Raw genomic sequence first — 6,083 nt, 5'->3', positions numbered from 1 at the left:
TCTTAGAGAAAAGTCTTTGGGTCATGTATATTAGCATCTAGCTCTTACTGGTTACTAGAGGATTTGTAGATGTTATACATTCATTCAACAAGCATTTGTTGAACACTGTGTTAGCCAAGGAAATATAGCATTGAACAAAACACAAATATCCCTAACCTCATGGAATTTATAATCTAGTGAGGACAATGAGATAATAAAGAAAATAGATAAAATATGTAGTAATTATGTGGTGGTAGAGTCTATAAAGAAAAGCAGAACAAGTTTAAAGAAAGGAGTTGGAGGGGTATTGGAATGTGTAAGGTTTGAAACCAGTTATAAATAGGGTATTCAGCTAAGTATGGTAGCACATGCCTGTCCCAGCATTCAGAAGGCTGAAGCATGAGGATTGCTTAAGCCCAGGAATTTGGAGGCAGGCTGGGCAAGGTAATGGGACACTGCTTAAAAAAAAGGAAGAAGAAGCTGGGCATTATGGTACATGCCTCTAATTCCAGCAGCTCGGGAGGATTAGGCTAAAGGATAGCAAGTTCAAAGCTAGCTTCAGCAATTTAGCAAGGCCCTAAGCAATGTAGTGAGAACTTGTCTCAAAATTTAAAAAATTTAAAAAGGGCTGGGGATGGGGATGTGGCTCAGTGGTTAAGCACTTCTGGATTCAATCCCTAGTACAAAAAAAAAAAAAAAAAAAAAAAAAAGAAAAGAAAAGAAAAAGAAAAAGGAAAAAAAGATACAAGTAAAAAAAGTAATAAATAGATAAAGTATTCAGGAAATCATCTGCTGAAAAGTGGACATGGAGGAAAAACCTGAAGGAAGTAAAAGGAATAAGCCACATGAACTCTTAATTAAAAAACAAAAACAAAAAACTTTCCAGGTGAAGGGAAGAGCAACTGCAAAATTCCTGAGGTGGGAGTGAGCTGTTCATAAAAGAGCGAAGTGGTCAGATAGATGATGAGAAGTAGTTTGTGCAGGACCTAACGTGAGGATATTGACTTTCACCTTAAGATAGAGTGTCACTGGAGAGCTTTGAGGAGAGAGGATCACTGCTGAGAATAAATTGAAGGGGACCAAGGCAAAAGAAGGGAGATCAGTTAGGAGTTTTTTGTTTGTTTGTTTTGTTTTTAGATATTTGAAATACAAGTTTATTCTGGTGCTAAAGGAATGACAGTAACAAGATTCACCACTGAATATTGTGATGTGACTGTAGCAGTCACATTTGAAACTCAAAAAAGGAAACAACTGCGTTCCAAACAATTAAATATGCAGGTCCAAACAATGAAGGTATTTTTTTTTTTTTTTTAACTGCTACATGCGCTCCGAAGCCCATTCATCTCTTTCGGCAGTCCACAAATGAAGCACATGTTCGCTTAACTAGATTTTAGTAAAGTGGCACACACGCCGCACCGCTGACGTCACAGGATGGTTGCCTGTAAAACTAGACTTCTGACGCGGGGCTCCAGCTTCATCTTCTCACGGTTCATCATCCTCGTCTGGTAGAGCAGTTGTCTGAGCAACGTCTAAATCATGTTCATACTGGGCTGCCAAAGCAGGGTCTATGACAACCTCTGGTGGGACTTGAGCAGGCATGGCAACAAACTCCAAATTAGGGTCTCCAATGAGCTTTCTAGCAAACCAGAGGAAGAGCTTTTCAAAGTTGTAGTTACTTTCCGCCGAGATGTTATAGTACTGGAGATTCTTCTTTCCGTGGAAGACAATAGATTTCGCCTTCACTTTCCTGTCCTTAATGTCCACTTTGTTGCCACACAACACGATGGGGATGTTTTCACACACTCATACCAGATTTCTGTGCCAATTAGGCACATTCTTGTAAGTGACTATTGATGCCACATCAAACATTATAATGGCACACTGAGCTTGGTGTAGTAGCCATCCCGCAGGCCACGAACTTCTCCTGGCCCACCGTGTCCCAGACGTTCAACTTGCTGGGCCCTCTGTTGGTGTGGAGCGGGTGGACCTCCACTTCCAGGGTGGCTACGTACTTCTCGAACTCGCCGATCAGGTGGCGCTTCACTAACGTCATCTTGCTGGTGCCGCCGTCGACCACCAGCACGAGCTTGAACTGCACCTGCGACCCCCACTGCGTGGCCATCGGTCTCCGCGCCGATCTGACTGAGACTGGAAAGATGGCTGAAGCCCAGTTAGGAGTTTTTAAAATAAATAATTTAGGTAGGAGCCGGGAGATTTTAGCTGGGGACCTGGAGATGTGGAGGGTGTGGTTGTATTCTGGAGATTGTGACAACAGACTGTGGGAAAAATGGGTTGTGGGGGCAAGACTGCATTTACCCCTTTAATTTCACGGTTACTTCTGTCACCTATAGGCCACACAACTGGAACTCGGAACAATCAATTTTCATCTTCTTCCTTTTCCAAATCATGCTGTTTGCCATAGGAATTAAGACTAGGTTGTTTGGGAGAAAGTGAATGCTAGAGCAATACAAATTAATTGGATATTTGCCTGTGTATTCTATTGTTTTCGACATTGTTTTAAAGGTTCGATAAACTCTGAATGGAACTACAAGCAATCTCATCATTTCTGCTGCTTTATTAGAAATGCTTGTGTAATTGTGTTAATTATATTACTTTTAACTAAATAGGCCTGTGTCTCTTCCTTATAAATTGATGTTTATACCCTCTGTAAAAATAAATATAAAGGCTTTTTTCCACTATTTTATATACTTGAGCACTTACTGTAAGAATGTAGTAATTGGCAGTAGAATGGTGGATTTATATTATTAGTCTGAGTTTACTGTTGTAACATAACAATTATGCAAAATATATAATTAGTTTGTTTTTGTTATTTAACATATGTAGAACTGCAACAGCACAGTCTTAGCAAAGATGACATAAGGTAGAAAAAGGCAAGTAAACTATCTAATTAAAACATTTACTTCTAACATTAGTAGGATAAAGAGTTTCTCAGTGCTTTCTTTGTTTCCATGTTACAAAATGTCCCTCAACTCTGGTAAATGTCTATTGAGTAATATTACCTTGAACCCTCTCTCTCTTTTCAGTGCTGGGAATGGAAACAAGGTCTTGTGCATTCTGGGCAAACAGTCTACCACTGGGCTACATCCTTAGCCCCAAAATAATATTTCTGATTTTAATAATTTAGTTTAAATTGGGTGTGGTGGTGCATACCTGTAATCCCAGTGACTTAAGAGGCTGAGGCAGATGGATCACAAGTTTAAGGCCAGCCTCAGCGACTTAGCAAGGCCCTAAGCAACTCTGTGAGGCTCTGTCTCAAAAAAAGGGCTGTGGTTGTGACCCAGTGGGTAAGCACCTCTGGGTTCAATTCCCAGTTCCAAAAAAGAATTTAGTTTAAGAAGAAATAAAATGTTAACTTTTTTCCCAATCACTCTCAGTGTTTGTGTTAGCCAGTTTCTTATTACTGTAACAAAGTACCTGAGATAATCAACTTAAAAAGAGGTAAGTTTTATTTTGGTTCATAGTTCTGGAGGTTTAAATCTATGGTCAGTTGGTTCCTTCGCTTTTGGGCCAGAATATCATGGTGGGCAGTGTCTGGGAAGCAAAGAAAAGAAGAGTAGGGGCAGGGGTCCCAATATCCCCCAATGATCTAACCTCCTCCCACTAGATTCCACTTCTTAACAGTTTCCACCACCTCCCTAGAATGTCAAGCTAGAGCCTTTGGGGAACATTTCAGATTCAAGCTATGGCAATATTATCACTAATTCCCTTGACACCACTGAACAATTTTCTGTTTAAGGACATTGGTTACAACTACTATATAAACATAGTGATTTATAATTTTTTTGTTTATTTAGTTTTTTAATGTGCTGGGGATCAAACCCAGTGCCTCATGCATGCTAGGCAAGCGCTCTACAACTGAGCCACAATCCCAGCCATGATTTATAATTTTTCTACTTTATAACTGTTTCTTTTTTCTTCCTGTCAATTTAAAGGTACACAATTGAAGAACCATTTTCACAGATAAATAATTCATCTCATCTCTACGTCATATTTTAACTATTATTTTTCACCTTTATGACATTGAAAGGAGTAGATGAGTTATGTTATAGACATTATAATGTTGGATTGTTATAAGAAAATTTCCTTGCCTCACATCCTTGAACTTCATATAGGCAATAAGTGAGGTATTTGGTCATTGCATATCTTTTGAAAAGATTTTTGTGTTTTTATCCCTCAGGATATTTTGCACATTATATATATGCGCAAAAGTATGACCTAGACTAAACCTTTAACAACTCTTAAAATTTAAAACATATGATTGTGTGAAATTTTATTTATTATGACCAATTTTTGTTGTTGTTTTTTTTTGGTACCAGGGATTGGACCCAGAAGTACTTAACCACTGAGCCACATTGCCCAGCACCACCCCCCACTTTTTTTGGTTACTGAGTTTGAACTCAGGGGCATTTAACCACTAAGCCACATCCCCAGCCCTTTTTTCTATTTTATTTAGAGACAGGGTCTCACTGAGTTGCTTAGGGCTTTGCTAAATTGCTGAGGCTGTCTTTGAATTCACAGTCCTCCTGCTTCAGCCTCCCAAGTCTGTGAGATTTTAGGCATACAACACCACACCTGTCTATTCAGACCAATTTTTGTACGTGTTGTGTTAAATCACTAAGTGTGTCTGAATCCTTAACTGTGAGGAAATGGGTCTTAGCATCATTTATTATAATTTTTACTGAGCTCAGGTGCCTAAAATTAGAGAATCTTAAGAATCCTGAGGATTGGAAAGTGTTCAACCTTAGGGCTTCAAAGGCCCCAGCACACTGTTTACAGATCTGAATGAAAGAACTTGTAGAACTCAACTGAGAGGTTGGAACATTTTAATATTTATGCTCCTCAGTGACAGTGGGCCAATATAATATAAAGGGCTGCCCCATGCCCACAAGCAGGGGGAAAATATAGGATAGGTTGCACGCCCACTGTGCAGATGGATTTCTTCAGATGTTTTATTTGTATATTCTTTACTTTACAGAACCAGAAGATGGTTCTGCTTTGATCCCCACCTAAAGACTGGAGACAAGGAAAGTGCCCAGTTTCCCTTCTAAGTTTCCTTCATTATCACATTCCTTGGAGTCCTTCTTATCTCACCTGTGTGGAACAAATCTTTCTAGGCACCGATTAGTGTTTAACCCAACAGAAGGGAATATAGAGATCATTTAGTCTGATGTAAAAATCTCTTTTCAACATTTCTGGCATAAGTCATCCATTATCTGCTTGACTATGTTCAAATGGGGTGAACTCACTAATTCACAAGAACCCTATTCTAGTTTTGAAGAGCTTAAATTGTTGGAAATCTAGTCCTTACTTTAGAGCCAAAACTGATTGCCAGTTTTGTCATTTTTGCCTTAACCCTCTGAAAACTATATGGAATAAATGTAAAGGACCTTTCACATGAGTGGCATCTCTTGGGTTCTGCCCACCAATGCTTTACCACTGGAGCTACAACCCCAATCCCAATATAGTAATTTTTATATGACATGATCCCTAGTGGAGTTGCTCTGAACTTACCTAAAGCATATCATTGTGTCACTTTGAGCAATAGTTGTTCCTTCAATGTGCTAGAATAGACTCAGCTTGTTAGAAATGGAGATTCTGGGACGCTATCCCAAAAGACATAATAGAGCTGGGCATGGTGGTACATGACTAATCCCAGTGACTCAGGAGGTGAGGCAGGAGGATCATGAGTTCAAAGCCAGCCTCAGCAATTTAGTGAGACTCTAAGCAACTTAAGGGAAACCCTGTCTCAAAATAAAATATAAAAGGGCTGGGGATATGGCTTGTAGTTAAGTGCCCCTGAGTTTAATCCCCAGTACCAAAAAGAAAAAAAGAAAAAAAAAGACAATAGATGTGAGATGGGACTCAGGAAGCAATACTTTTAATTAATACCACTGATGATTTGAATGCAAAGATTTCTGGACCTCCTTTTAAGAATCTTTGTTTCAAAATATAGTGATAACAGATCTCTGAATTCCTTACCTTAGGGCCTTAGCTGGGCAGGAAAGATAGATCTATAAAGTGACCCTTACAAGGTGGAGCATGGTAAAATGAGTGTCTGGGGAACACCAGCTGAAGAAGGCATG

General features: G+C 39.3%; 1 pseudogene across 1 annotated transcript; it reads right to left on the bottom strand.

The window, feature by feature from the left end:
• Window positions 1-1,310: 1,310 nt before the first annotated feature.
• LOC306642212 (GTP-binding nuclear protein Ran-like) lies at window positions 1,311-2,101 on the bottom strand (annotated as a pseudogene). Its single transcript has one exon. The product of its transcript is annotated as a GTP-binding nuclear protein Ran-like (transcript).
• Window positions 2,102-6,083: the final 3,982 nt, after the last annotated feature.

The sequence above is a fragment of the Sciurus vulgaris genome, assembly GCF_902686455.1.
Source record: "Sciurus vulgaris genome assembly, chromosome: 1".
Taxonomy (NCBI): domain Eukaryota; kingdom Metazoa; phylum Chordata; class Mammalia; order Rodentia; family Sciuridae; genus Sciurus; species Sciurus vulgaris.
Note: the sequence above shows the minus strand (reverse complement) of the source record. Positions and strands in the feature narration are given on the sequence as shown.